Source organism: Myodes glareolus, chromosome 1, assembly GCF_982192425.1.
Source record: "Myodes glareolus chromosome 1, mMyoGla1.1, whole genome shotgun sequence".
Lineage (NCBI taxonomy): Eukaryota > Metazoa > Chordata > Mammalia > Rodentia > Cricetidae > Myodes > Myodes glareolus.
The window spans coordinates 133820787-133835382 of NC_142026.1; positions in this window are offsets into that span (position 1 = coordinate 133820787).

A 14596-nucleotide genomic window follows, 5' to 3' on the forward strand; every position below is an offset into this window, starting at 1 on the left:
CAAAGCATAAAACAAAATGCAGGGGTGGGCATGATGGCATACACTGTTAATCCCAGCATTCAGGAGGCAGAGGCAGATTTCTTGAGTTTGAAGCTGTCCTGGTCTACGGAGAGTTTCAGGCTAGTCAGGGCCACATAGTGAGACCCTGTCTCAGAAAACAAAAACAATCCACATGATTTCATAGGAGGTTACATTAAAAATTGATGACTTTAATCCCAGCACTTGGGAGACTGAGGCAGGCAAATCTCTAAGTTCAAGGCCAGCCTGGTCTACAAAGTTCCAGGACAACCAGAGCTACACAGGGAAAATGCTGTCTCAAAAAACAAAAGAAAACAAAAACTCACTTCCAAGGTGTAAGATAGGAATAGAGAGGAGCAGCCTTTAGGAAACAGTATATTAGGTTGACATGGATTGCTTGTGGTTCTACCACTGGCTGGCAAGAGGTGCACTAACGGGGTCTCTCATCCTTAGTGAAGGCCATGCCTTTGGGCTTGTGGTGGGGATTTCCCAGCAGGAAAGAGAACCTCAGTGATGTTGTGTACACTGATATCAAACCTAGTTTCTTTTATTTTGATTGAAAGCAGCTATTTCTTTCAGTTAGCTGCACGTGTGTTACAGAATCTGCAAGTTGCCACAATTCTCTGTGTGTGTCATAATTCTCACCCATGTACATTTTTTTATTCTTGCATCATAATGTGAACTTCCTGATGGATTGTTACTAATTTGCCTGATACTAAAATTTGCTAAATAGTGGGAGATAGATTTTTTTTAAAAAAAAAAAAAACAATGTGGTTTTTTTTTTAAGATTTATTATGTATACAACATTCTGCCTCCATGTATGCCCGCACACCAGAAGAGGGTGCCAGATATCATTACAGATGGTTGTGAGCCACCATGTGGTTGCTGAACTCAGGACTTCTGGAAGAGCAGCCAGTGCTCTTAACCACTGAGCCATCTCTCCAGCCCCGGAGATAGATTTTTTTTTTTTAAAATTTGAGCTGAATTGGAACATTACTGAATTTTGTATTTCAGTCATTCCTCAATCAATCAGTTCAGTTTTTAATATGCCTCATGTGTTTATCACCAGTACCTTTTATATTAAAGCAGAAGACTTAGGATCTCAGAAGACTTCAGACTCGGAAGAGGAAAACAAGTGAACAAGGACAGCTAAGGTGATTGAAAAGAGAATATCTCACCAGTTATTAAAAATGTGCAGGCAAATGCACAAGCTGTTTCTGTGGACATTTGGGGAAGATGGGATTGATAACAGTGAAAGTTCATGCAGCTACTTCATTGACTCAGTCAACTCCAAGCGAAGAGGCAGTTCTCGGGTGGCCTTTGCCTGTGCTCTGACTCTTGGATCTGGTTGACATTATGTGATGTACTTTAGACATCCATTATGAGAAATCCCAGTGACTTACTACTGGAGAAGTTGGCTGGCTGGCTTTACTTTCAACAAAGTCCCGAATATGAGGAGACAGTGGTAATGTGAAGGGATCCGTCCATCCATCCTTCCTCTTTTTTTTTTTTCTTTCTTACTCAAGATAGGGTCTCACTATGTAGTCCTGATTGTCCTGGAACTCACAGAGATCTGCCTCCCTCTGCCTTGCTAGTATTAAGGTTAAAGGCGTACCGCCACACTGGGCCCCAGTTTATACTTGAGCCCAGATTTCCTTCTGTGGTTAGTTATCTTGAAATTCAGGAACTCCGAATATTCCTTATAGTTGGTATAAACGTATACATTGAGACGTCAATTTTCGTCAGCAGTAACAGCAGTACTGATTATAGCTAACAAGGACTCTGTCCTCAATGTCTGATACACTACAGGCTGTAGCCAAATTTATTAATGAGAGTTGAGGATGTACTTCCACAGTAGGACCTCTGTCTAGCATTCATGTGGTCTTGGGATCAATCCCCAACACCACCAAAACTTAATACTCTTATTATTAGCGCTAGTTGTAACAGGTATTTTGATATGATTCTGCTTTTTCTCTGAGAAGTCCACTCTGGACTTTATTCTTTCTTTTGTGATTTTTCAAGACAGGATTTCTCTGTGTAGCCCTGGCTATCCTTGAATTCTCTCAGTAGACTAGACTGGGCTCGAACACCACCTACCTCTGCCTTCCCAGTGCTGGGATTAAAGGAATGCACCACCACCCCTCAGCTCCCACCCTGCAGATTTTAATCTTGTGAAGATTTATTTTTTATGTATTCTGTGTGCATGTATGCCAGCAGGCCAGAAGAGGGTGCCAGATCTCATTACAGATGGCTGTGAACCACCATGTGGTTGCTGGCAATTGAATTCAGGACCTCTTGAAAAACAGCCAGTGTTCTCAACTGCTGAGCCATCTCTCTAACCCCACCTTGTATTCTTGCCCTGCTGATTCTCAGTCTCTCTCAGTCCCTCTTTTGGTTATTTCTCTGTATTGTTTATTATTTGAAATTTTGTAACTAAACCAGAGAGTGTATCAGTCATTTTTCTTGGAACTGAGGGGCTTTGTTTGTTTCCACTGTAAAGGCAGGGTCTCCCTGGATAGCCCCACTGTTAGGAAAACAGGTGTGTGCCACCAAACCATTCTGAGCTTCCTTGTTCCTTTTAAAATTTGGGATATTTTGCTCTGAATGGCAGAGGATTCTTTTTTAAGATTTCTAGTGGGCAAGTTTTTTGGGGGGGTGGGAGTCTGCTACATCCATGGCTGTCACGCCAGTGTAGCAGAAATGCTGACTGGGCAGGCAAGTGTTGCTGGAGAATTGGGATCTGTGCTTCTTGGAGCTGTGTTCCAGGCAGTCCCTTGGCAATCAGCTGTGGTCATGATGCCACCTGTAATTGCTACCTGTACTGACTCGGCCTGACTGTCCTTGGCGCCATATGTCTGTCTTTTTCCTTGTCTGTGTGTTCTTTGTGATTCTTGCATATTGCTAACAGATCAGACTATTCCAGGCAGTTGCAGATACAAACAAGACTGTTAAAAACATTTCAGCTCTGCCCCACTATTCATTAAAGCCTTAAAAGAACTAGCCAGTTCTGGGAATTGGCAGGGTCATCATTAGGATAATTCCTTGATGATGTGGAACAAAAGGAGTTAATTTTACTAGGAAAAACCTTAGAAACCTACAGAAAAACAGTATTAGACATTTACGTGCAATTTAACAGGAGGCCTATGTAGCCTTCCTTATGGCCAGAAAACCTAGGCTGATAACAACACCTGAGCATCAGGAAGGGAGGAGAGTTGAGATCATGTCTTTAAAATTTCCAAGCAGAAAGTTTTCCCAGGAAGATAATGACCTTCCTCTCTCCCACCCAGGATATTCTGAACACAAGGTCACCTAGCTCAGACCAGCCGGCCATCTGGTGTAAGCTGATAAAGATGGCCTAACTCAAGAACAGTGGTCTCTCTAAAAACAAGAAAAAAGGCTGACTTAACAGAATGTGAGGGAGCAAAAGTCCTTATACTCATGCCAAAGCATCTTCAAAGATTCTCTTTGTAAAACTGTTTTGTGCTGATCTTTTCTATTTTATAATCTGATAATGTATGCCTTTACCAAGTTCTTTGTCTGTAAAAATATAAAAGCCTCACACTGAAAGAATAAAGTTGCAGCAGCATGTCTCAAATACATTGAGAATGGTCTGTCTGTCAATTTCCTCGCTGTATCCTGATTACTCCTGTCCTTTGCCCTGTTTTCCCCCATGGTCTGAGTGGCTCCCCCGAGCCGGTCCGTGGCAGGAGTCAGGAGTGCCGAGGATTCAAGCCAGGGTTTGGATTTGCTAGGCAAATGCTCTGCTGTTCCTCTGTACCCCACTACCCCCAAGTTTTCAGTTAAAACTTCACACTTGGAAGACAGAGATATAGGGAATCATTGTGGGCTCAAGGCCAGCCTGGTCTACATAGTGAGACCTTGTCTTTTAAACAAGACAACAGCCACCACAACAAAAACTTTAATACCTTTCTGTTTTCTTCAGAAAAATGTTTTTAATTTTCTTATTAAAACTTTCATTTATATTAGCATTTTAATTTTGCCCAACACATAGTAACTGCATATTTATGGAATACATTGTGATAATTTGACCCACGTGTGATGGCCAAATCATTGTAATTATGTGATGTAAGCCATCGTCCCCCTACTATTCTGTAGAACACCAGAACTCCCCTCATCTAGCCTTACCATTCCTCACTCACGGTGTCTCTGCTCAGTTTATCCTGTTACAAATTCATTTTGCAATGTCGCTGAGTGTACTCTAGTGCAGACCTGTCAGTACCACTCCGTCCGTCTGTCCATCCGCATCTTGTCTACCCAGCGTGTATTGCACTGCACTTCCCTTCAGCTGCTTCCTGCTCAGCGCTGTGGCTCTTGTTAATGAAGGCAAGGCCCGCTGGCATCTTCTCAGTGTCTACTTGGAGATGTTTTTAGAGTGTGGTACACAGTGCACATTCCTTGTCGTAGACTGGGGAAAGGAAGCCAAGGAAGAAAACTGCACCATCCCAGCACGTGGGATCCCTGCAGTGACTCCGAGAACATAAAGCAGTATTTCTCCACTCCAGTGAGATCATGCCTCTTGGACATGTCAACTTGCCTATCAAAAACATGGGAGCAGGGACGTGTATATGTACACTCGTGTGTAAGAGAATGAGAAAGCACTTGTGTATCATATGGTGAAGTCAGTTTCTCGTCTCCCATCAGATGGGAGAAGTTTGGTTTCAGGGATTGAACTCGGGTCACCAGGGTTGTCAGCAAGGGCGCTTACCACTGAGCCATCCTGAATGTCTCAAGAACTAACCCTTGGAGGCCGTCCTCTATGTGCTGTAGCATATGCCCTCCCACCAAAAAATGTTTACAATATATACAGTGCAAGATAATCATTTGAGTATATGAGGGCTACATTGGAAGCTTTAAAAGATACTGGTACCTGTCCTCAGCACAGACGTAACCAAATGTCATTGTTCTGAGAGTCAGTGCACCCACCGTGCTAAGGGCTTCACTGCTGCTTCTGCTGGCCTTGCAGGATGTGCAGTGAGTTGGAGACAGTTCTGTTCTGTTGAGGAGTGGTTGCTTTTCAGGAGGCTCATCTATCACACATCTGTTCCCTTTCACTGCCAAGGGAATGCTGGGCCTACCCAGCAAGGAGCCAGCTTTTGTTAAAATCCACTAATTAGATAACTGCTTCCCCAAGTAGTTGCAGGATCTTATTTACTGACAGCCATTAGCATGGTTTGGATCCCTTGACTAGACTGACAGAGTAATTGTAGCATTCTTAACTGTTAGGGATTTGTTTCTTTAAATATCGATTACAAGAAGTCTTAGTCATTTGTTTATTTTCTGTTTACTGTGCATAACTACTTCACATTTTTTTTGTCAGGAGTTTATTTTATGTGTCTGAATGTGCATGACGTGAGAGCCTGGGAGTAACAGGTGACTACGAGCCACCACATAGGTCCTTTGAAATGGCTATGAGCCACCACGTAGATCCTTTGCAAAAGCAAAAAGTTCTCTTAACCACTAAGCCAGCTCCAGCCCCTACTTTGCATAATTTCTTTAATTGAACTACTAAGTCCTGTCACATAGTTTCTCAAAGAGGAGTCTTTCTGCATTTTGGAACTGGCTGTGTAGCCCAAACTGCCCTCAAACTCAAAACTACTAAAGCCTCGTGTGCTGGGATTATGTGAGTGCGGCCATGTAGGGTCTTTCTGAAGGTGGTATTCTAATAGCCATATGAGCTTGTTCATGTGGTTGTCATATTCCTCTGTCTTCCTTAAATTCTGAGTGATGTCTGCATTTATTAAGGTCTTTGGATGTGTGATTTTATGTTTTATTAAGTTAAGGCAGGAAAGTTAGTATCACTCTGAAAATGGAGATGCACCCAGAGAGATCGACATGAAGAGTTCCCAGAAGTCTTGATAATGTTCTGAACGTCAACAGGACATGGAATGGAGAAGACAGACTGTATCAGCCTTAATGAGCACATCTGATCATGTTTTATTTGCAACCTATAATTTGTAGTCAGTGTATTTTTGGAAAGAAAATTTGAGCAAAAATAAACTCTTCAGCCAAGGATAGCCTTTGAGTCCTGATTCTCATGCCTCTGCCCCTGGTGCTGGGAGAACACAACTCTTCTTAGAGATTTGAAAAGCAGTTGTAATAGCTCATCTTAAGAACTATACTGCCAGGGTCTTGTGAACAAGCTTCTGAATTCACAAGATGTCACCCACTGGGGTTACTTTAATGTCATCCTAATGGTAGGGATCCTGAGTCTCCAGGAGTTCTTGGCACTTTGCCCTCCAAACTCCATGACCTCAAGCTGATGAGCAAAATGTTCTTCCTCTTCCTTCTGCACCTTCTTTTCTTCCTAGGAAGCCTGGAGCCTGAACATTTGGGAGGCATCTTCCCTGGGAAGTAAAAAATTGGCAGCTTGATACACTATTATAGTATGTCCCCTCACACATTCACAATTCAGGAGGAGTGGCCTTTTGTAGTAGCTTTTTTTCTCTATTAACCAAGTATTTTGGGGAGCTCACAATTCCATTTGTACCACTGCTGAAGGGATCAAAAAACCCTACAGCTCTGATAGACTGAGTGGTCCCAGACCATTCTAAGCTTTACCTAAACCTGCACTCTAATGAGATGGGTTTTATGCACACTAATGGAGAGGAGCCACCCACTGTGGGATGGGAAAGGCTTGGAGGCTGGCCTCCCTTTCCAAGATGGTGCTGAAGTGAAGGAGGAAGCTTTTACCTCTCTCAAAGCCCAGACCAAGGCAAAGAAAGGCAGTGCTGAAAAACATCCATAGCAGCAACAAAAATGTCATGCTGCTCACCCGGTGACCCAAAGACCCCTAGGACTCCTTGGAAGCCCCTGCTTAAGAGAAGCAACCCTGACCACTCTGCCATTATCAGGCGCTCAGTACCCACCAAGTCTTCCTTGAAGATAAAGGAAAGCATGCCTCTGTTTGCCACTTACTGTGGATGCAGGCCAACAGACACCACACCAGACAGGTGGTGAAGCAGCTCTGTGACAGTGGTGGCTCAAGATGTTCCCAGCTAGGTCCTAATAGAAGAAGGCATGTATCCGCTCCCTCCCACTGATGGCACTGGATGTTGCCAACAAAGCTAGGGGCATCTAAACTTAATCCAGCTGAGCACTGAGGAAGGTGGGACAGAAAGTAAAGAAGGGAGGAACTTCTTGACTGGTGGAGCCCAGGAATGGCCATCAAGAGCGCAGATGAAGGTGTCTCAGTGCTCTGTGTCTGTTAGTCTACCGCCTTCTAAACGCCTTTGAACCCGCTCCTTAGCTCTGGGGGAAATCTGAGGCCTGAAAACAAGTGACAGCTATGGTGTTAATTGAGCCATACAATGTCACCTGATCCCAGGGGGCAAACACAGTCTCAAAGCAGTCTAAGGATTACTTTACAAGATTGGAGGTGAAGGGGAGGGCTGGAGAGATGGCTCAGCAGTTAAGAGCACTGGTTGCTCTTGTGGACTCTCCTTTGGTTTCCAGTTGCAGGTGGCGATCCACAATCATTCGTAGCTCCACTTCTGGGGCAGCTCAAGCTGCCCTCTGACCTCCGCAGCATAGGACACACACATGATGCACACATGTTCATGCAGACAAAACAAATCCAAAAAAGAATTAGAATGGGGTCAAAGTTGCATTTGTGAGAACAGATTCCATGCTGTCCTGCCTTGCAGATGGGAAAGGGCCGACCGCTCTCTACCATGTCTTGTGTGATTGGGAGAAAGGGAGCGGGACTTGCAGAAAATAGAAAGGCTGACACCCGTGTCAAAATTTATTTTTAATGAACTCCAACTCTGCTTTCTACTTATCCTGAAGTTCATTTCTGCTCTGACGGCAAGAGCCCCAGTTTTCCTGATTGGAAGCCCCTAAGGAAGGCTTCTGAGGTGGCTTTGGCTAACAGGCCTGCCTTGTCCCCTTCTCTAGGCACCTACCTTCTCATTGGCCCTGCCCCTCTAGTTTACTGATGCTAGTCAACACTTTAAGCCCCTAATCCTGTTTGTGACACTCCCGTTTCTCTTCTCCCTCTTTCTGGGCCTCTTCTTGCTTTCTCCCTTAACCCAATGCAGTGTGCCTGTCCCTTCAGACAGGTTCCGGGAAAGGGGAATGGTCCGTGCCACGTGGTTGGCAGCTAGGCTGACTGTGAATTTGCTACTAGGGCAGGGAAAGCCCCTTAATTTCCTTACCTGGAGATTGCGGAAGTATTTTTCCCTTCTTTTGATGCAACTGTACATAAGACTAGAAACACTTTCTTCACCTCAGATGGGAACCTATCAATGTTTCCATATTACTCTATCCCGTCTCTTTCTTTGCACACACGTGCGATTTGCACGTGTGTATGATTACATGGGATGTATATGGGTTTTTGAAGCTTTTATTTCTAATTACGTGCACACATGTGTGTCTGTGTGTGGCATGTCATGTGCATGTGTGTAAAGTTGCCAGTGGATGCCAGAAGAGGGTGTCAGATCACCTAGGGCTGGTTATAAAAAAAAAAAAAAACTAAGGTTTTTTTTCTGGTTAAAATGAAAATTAGATATAACTAACAATTTTACAAAAAAGAGATATGGTTTTAATTAGTATCTGGTTTGAGTTCGCAAGATGATTTTACTAAGTATTTGTGAATTCCAGTACATCTTTAGTGCCCATTGTCTGTTCTTTTGTTTGGTTGGTTGTGTTTTGAGACTGGGTTTCACGTAGCCCAGGTTGGCCTCAAAGTCGGTTTGTAGTACAGGCTGACCTTCAGCTCCTTGTGTTCCCGTCCCTGCCTCCCAAGTGCTTGGATCAGAGGCCTGTGCCTTGTACCACCATACACACCTTGCTTGTCTGCTTTTTTAGAATTTTGATTGTTTCTACTGACTAAATGAACAACTCCTGTATTGCAGCTCATCCCACGTCTCTCTGGAAAGCTCTGCCGTGGAATTTCAGGGTCAATGGTGACACTAATCCACAGACCTGGGTCACAGTCAGGGGGGACGTGAAGATGGGAAGATTTTGTAATTAAGAGGGAGCCAAACCTAAAACTGCACAAGCATTTTATCATGCTAGAATACAGACATCTCAAGGTTGCAAAGGTGGTGGAACATACATACACAGGAGGGCTGCTTCTGAGCCAATGGCCTAAGCCACTGTCATCTCTGTTCCAATCCTGTGCCGCCTGGTTCCTCTCCTGGTCACAAGATGGCAGCAGCATCCACGGCATCTTCTGCATTAGAGGTTAGTCTCAGGTTGGACTTACACTTCTCCCTGTGTAGACTTAAAAATTAAGGTAGCACAGTGGCATTGTGCTTCTCCACATCAAGTTTCCCCCAGTTCACTACAGGGCCGTATAAGATAGAGGGGGATATTCTAACACATCAGGTCTCAGTAAGAAGCAGAGGATGACGCATGAGATGCCTTGGTTGGGCAAAGGTCCTTTCAGCCAAACCTGACCACCTATGTTCAGTACTGGAAACCCATGGTGGAATGAGAGAGGCAACTCTCGAAAACTGCCCTCTGACCTATGCCCTCTGACCTATACACATGCGATAGGCCACACCCATTCCCACATGCGGATGAACAAAATAAATAACTGTAAAAAAAATTAAAGGGAAAAAAGTTATTGGTACAAATCTCAGAATGTTTATGATAGGTACCTCCAAAATAGAGCGATTACTGAATATTGGCCCTGCTAGTGATTTTTTTTTTTTGAGGCAGAGTCTCACTGTGTTTCTCTAACTGTCCTGGAACTATGTAGACCAGGCTAGCCTAAAACTCACATAGATCCACCTGCCTCTGCCTCCTGAGTGCTGGGATTAAAGCCATGAGTCGCTGCACCCAGGTAACTGGCTATTATGTAATGGGCTGTAAAGGATTTTGGACTCATAGCCAAAGGAGTACAGTGATTGGTGTGGGAAGGACAGAATAGGAAGGATGAGTAGAGGTAGAAGTTAAACTTTAAAATGTGACCCTCACCACTATCAACTGAGGGGAGCTTGACATGGAGAGGCGCAATGCACTTGAAAGGTCTGGCCCTTGTAAATGTATTTTAGGACTTTATAGTTTCATTTGACTGGGGTATAAAATTACATGACCGTGCCTTCCTTATAATTAACTTTGTTCCTCGGTTTCACGTGACTTAATAAAACAAAATTACCCGTGGGAGGATGTTATAAATATTCCAAGCCATGGAGAAGTCATGTGTCAGGAAATTCAATCTACGCCTCTTTCTTCAGTTTTAAAACTTCAGTTTTAAAAGGCCCACCCTAATACCATCCCTGACAACAAAAATCAGAGCTGGCATAATGACACAGGCTTATAAATCTCAGCCTCCTAACTCTCAAGAGGCTGAGTCAGAAGGGCTGTCACAAGTTCAAGAACAGTTTGGACTACATAGGGAGACCCTATCTTAAAAAAGGGAAAAACAAAAACCCAAAAAAATTCAGCATAAAATTTGATTCAAAGAATCAGACACCAACGCCCTCTTTCCATTAGCAGAAGACTCAAATGGTTAGGCAGGCTGGGGAAAAGTAGCAATGTGCCCATGCTTGCCTACACACTATGTCACATATGAGTTACAACCTAGACCTTGTTATCCTCCCCTCTTAAAGAAATTAAGCTTTATTTATTTATGAGTATTTTGCCTGACTGTGTCCCTGTGTGCCATGTGTGTCTGGTGTCTGGGGGAGGTCAGAAAAAGGCATTGGATCCCCTAGAACTGGAGTTACAGACATTTTTGAGCTGCACTGTGGGTGCTGGGAAGTGAACATGGGACCATTGTAAGAACATGTGTTCTTAGTCAGATAGTGGTGACGCATGCCTTTAATCCCAGCACTTGGGAGGCAGAGGCAGGGGGATCTCTGTGAGTTAGAGGCCAGCCTGGTCTACAGAGTGAGTGCCCTGAAAGCTCCAAAGAAACTCTGTCTCAAAAAAAACCCAAAATAAACAAAACAACAACAACAACAACAAAAACAGAAGAAGATGTGTTCTTCACCGCTGAACCATCTCTCCAGCCCCTTCGGTTGTTCTGAAATTGTGATTTTATTTTGGGAGTCGGACTTGAGGTTTGCACTCAGATATAAAATGCTTATTGTTCTTCGTATAAGAATGTTCACCATAGACTCTGATGTTTGAACAGTTGGCCGCTAGCTGACGACACTGTTTGGCTGAGTTTAGAAGGTGTGGCTTTGCTGGGAGAAGTATGTCTCTGGGGGCAGGCTTTGAGATTTCCAAAGCCAAAAGCCATTCCCCCTTTACTCTCCCTACTACATGCTTATGGTTCAAGGTGTGAGCTCTCAGCTGTTTCTGCTCCCAGGATTCCCTGCCATGATGGACTCTTAGTCCTCTGAAACCATAGGCCCAAGCAAACCCTTCCTTCTGTAAATCGCCTTAGCCATGGTATTTTATCCCAGCAACATAAAAACAATTAATACAATGCTCCATCACTGAGCTCTGCCCGCAATCTGCTATGGCTTCAGGAGTTTTGATTCTTTCTTCCACGTGGTGGTTGAAGCAAAATGGAACACAATAGAGCAAATGGGTTATATAAAGTTGGTGAGACAGTTTTCTTTCCTTTTTTTTTTTTAAAGACTTATTTATTTATTATGTACACGGTGTTCAGTCTCCATGTATGCCTGCAGGCCAGAAGAGGGCACCAGATCTCATTACAGATGGATGTGAGCCACCATGTGGTTGCTGGGATTTGAACTCAGGACCTCCAGAAGAGCAGTCAGTGCTCTTAAACCCTGAGCCATCTTTCCAGCCCGTGAGACAGTTTTAATGTGTCTGCTGTCTGGTTTCGCTCCAGCTACCTTACTCCAATGTCTTCAGCCTCAGCCTTCCTAGCCCTCAGCTGCCAGCTCTAAGGTAGCTGTTTCCAGAGGACAACTGCGTCTTGAAGTTTGGGTCAGATTGTTCCAGCATATACCCTTAGAGCCTCGACACAGTCTTGCACAGAAGAGCCACATTTCCCCCACTCTCAACAACTTCACTTCCAACGCCCCCAAGTCCCCAACCCCTCAGCCACTGGCCTTGACAGGCTTATGCAATGGAGGGTCTAGGGACATTGGGCTCATTCCTCCACAGGAATGGGAGTTTCTTTCATAAATAACTTCTCCTGTCTCCTGTCTCCTGTCTCAAGAATTCTGCTAATCAAGGGACAGGTGTTAGTGCCACAGGCCTGGTGCCCTGGCATTCTGGAAGGTTCAGCTGGAAGGTTATGGGTTTCAGGCAAGCCTGGGACACACAGTGAGATCCTGTCAGAAGACAACACAACAAACAGAAACCAACAGCAAGAGGTGAGGTACTATTAACATATTTCCAGACATGCATATGCCCTTTAGACCCATGGAAGGATGGACTGGGAGGAAGGAGAATGCTCCAGCTGCCCAGCAGCAGGCCTTGTGCACCATCCTGCCACCTCTCTGCTTCCAGGCCGCACCAAGGAGACAAACGCAAAAGCTCAGTCCCATTTTGTTAAAAAAAAAAAAAAAGGTCATTTTCTCTTGTTCCCCATTTTTTCCCTTCCAGAGTGAGCCAAGCAGATTTTTGATCCTGGCTTTGGGTCCGGCTGTGACTTTGTCCCGGGAGGCATTGAGAAGGATGAGGAAGAGGAAACATTGGGAGTTTTAGCCTCTAAGGCACAGACGGGAACTGAAGCTGTTCTGAGTGTCCAGTCCAGCTCATCGGAGAAATAAAATGGCCACAGCAAATCCAAGGCTACCGGTCAGGGCTGGCCTTCTTCTAGGGTCACCCTGATAGGGACTCTTTCCTTGTTTTAATCAGCATCCCACCCTCCAAATCCCCGGGGACACAGAGCTTTTGTTCTGGACAGTGTGGTCCAGAGTAGGAACTCAGTGAATGATGGCAAGCTGAACTTGAGTCTCTTCGGGAGTTAAACATTCTTGCCCTCACAAACTGATTGTGAGAAGTGCCTGACCCTAGACAGTGACTAGAGCTCTCACACCACCCCCCCCATACACACACTCATCTTCATAACTTGCCCTGTACTGGCACAGTCTCTCTTCACATGACTGGCAGCACCCAGGATTGGTAGTGTAGAAGTGGCTTGACTCAGAGCAGTCCAGGAGATGTGGGCACTTATCCTTTGTGCTGTATGCTGTGCTTCCAGCAATGAAGCCTAAGCTGGCACAAACATTTTTGGCTCCCAGAACACACTGAAAGGCTTGTATCTTATTCTCCAAAAGTTCTGGCTCCTTTGCCATCTCCCTGTGTCCAGGATCCAATTTCCATGTGCCTGTGCTGAGTATCTTGGTGGCTGAAGTGTTGAATCAGCAAATACTTGGGGCTTTCTTTGGATTTTGTTTCAGCAAGGAGGGATGAGAGATACCCACTGGGATTGGTGGGTAGGGGGGAGAAAGGAGAGAGATCTCATGACACTGGGGTTCCAGGATCTGGGTATCTCAGTAATGTGATAGGGTGTCAAGAGAAGGATGGAGAGCCAAGGAGGGACCAACAAGTCCCCTAGCTGTAACTGCAGAGCTCTGGTGCCTGCTGGACCAGTCTTTAGGTAGAGCAGTGTAGTGGTGCTCCATCCTCACCTTCTTCTCACCCTCCTTCACAGAGGCTCAGCCACACAGTGGAGAGCACACAACATTCATGCCATCACCATGTCATCATACATTAGACCAGAACGGCTGTTCAACTCTGAGCTCACTGTGCGACCCCAAGGTAGAAGAGAGTGTAATGTTCCAAAAAAAAAAAAGTCACACACCCCTCACAGTTTAATAGGGGATTGGTTAGGGTGGTAGGAAGTTTTTCTCAAAGGTGAAGTAGAGCCAAGGGAAAACCAGTTAATCATGGAGCCAGTATCACTGGGCAGAGAGGCATGTTGCTCATTGTAGTGATCCTCTTCAGCAGTTATTGTATATTGGTTTAATTTCTAAAATTCTAATATTGAAAAAGTATTTTAAGCACAATGAAATGAAAACTACTGGGCCAGTGGGATTTCAGAGGCCTGTAGAAGGGGTCCCCCTGCCAAATCTCCCTTCTAATGGCTCCCAGTTGCCCCAGATTCCTAAGTAAGAGGCAACTCTTGACATTCCAGAATTAGAAAGGTTCTTAAAGTGTAAAATGCAGACTCACAGCCGACTCCACAGATTACTATAAGTGAGTCCCCAGGTGAGACCCAAGCTTAAGGTCTTCAGCCAGCCACCTTCCATCTGAAATGTCACCAGAGAGAACAGACCCTTCTGGGGAGGAACAGGGTGGGGCGGGGAGGCAGTCACGAAGCAGAGAACAGAAAGAATAAGGAAATACAATGTTAACAGAGTGTTTGCAATTGAAAGTACACCTGTGTTGTTCAGGCATGTGGTCCTCGGTGAATTCCAAGCCAGGCTGGTCTACACAGAGTTCTAGGCGATATAGTGAGACCCTGTCTTAAAAACAAACAGAAACCAAGACCTTTGTTAACACTTATAAAATATCCAGCAGTTTTAGAACCTGACGGACTCTTACTCAAGCTTTTTACAGAATTAACTCAAGGAAAAATTGAATTGACTAGCATTCAAGAGGCTGAGGCAGGAGAATTGAGTTTGAGGCTAGCCTGCGCTAAAGAAGCCCCTGTCTGTAGAACACACACAAAACCGTAAAG